The sequence below is a fragment of the Paracoccidioides brasiliensis genome (assembly GCF_000150735.1).
Source record: "Paracoccidioides brasiliensis Pb18 unplaced genomic scaffold supercont2.32, whole genome shotgun sequence".
Classification (NCBI taxonomy): Eukaryota; Fungi; Ascomycota; class Eurotiomycetes; order Onygenales; family Ajellomycetaceae; genus Paracoccidioides; species Paracoccidioides brasiliensis.
The window spans coordinates 101,986-103,114 of NW_011371389.1; positions in this window are offsets into that span (position 1 = coordinate 101,986).

Genomic DNA, 1,129 nt, shown 5'->3' on the forward strand with positions numbered 1-1,129 from the left:
GGGGTGCGTTTCCCTACATCTTACTGTGGGATTTAAGGTCAAAGCTTTCCGAGGCTCTCCCTAATAGGTTGCGCTCCCATTGGCATGACATACACAACCACCCACAGCCCATCCCACATATTCCGCCCATGCGCACACAGCCATACAAGTGTGCGTGCGTGTAGCGCCCGTGTGCGCGCGCGTGTATGTGTATATATAGGCCCACGCCTGTGCGCACGTAGCATATATATATGTATATATATATGTATATGTATATGTATATATATATGTATATATATAGTATATGTATATGTATATATATATGTATATATATATGTATATGTATATGTATATATATATGTATATATATATGTATATGTATATGTATATATAGACGCACGGGCGCGCGCACGCACACACATGGACCGGGTGAGTGGGCGTCGTAGACGACCTCTGGTGCAACGGCCTCTGTGCTGATGCCGGCTGAAGGTCCTGATCAACCGGATGGATGCACATCTCCGTCCGTCGGTGGGTGGGGTGGAGTGAATCCTGCAGGCTGATTCGGTTCAGCGTCCCGATGAGCTCAGCTCCAGCTGGAGATGCTGACCGATCCACCGACGGAATCCATGCCGGATTTCCACGCATGCGCATGCGGGGCGTACACATCTGTCTCCCCACCCCAGCGCGCGGGCGAGGCGCCGTGATCCGGACCCGCCCGCCGGGGTCAGCCCTCGAGGGGAGATTGTCGGATGGGGTCGCCCCCGTTCCATCATCTCCTCCCTCCCCCCCACAACATCAAAGGCCATTCGATCTCAGCTCGGTCGACGGGAAGGAGCGCTGTGGCCCAGGCGGCAGTGGGGCCCAGTTTCGATCAGACACATACAAATCGGTTCCCCCGACACAGATTTTCGGTACGGCGAGCGCAGTTTGACAGGATCCATGGAGAAACGGCTCCGGAGGGTAGTTGTAGGCGGGAAGACACGGCGTCTCCAGTCGGGACGTGTCGGTGCCTCATGCCTGCAACGTGAGCCGCGTCGCGGCGGTTGGGTCTGCCGGTATCGGTGGGCACCCGGGAAGCTTCCTCCGCAGTCACGGCTGGTCGGCGAGGGAACGGGCATCCCGGCCCCCTCGAGAACCGCCAAACCGCGCC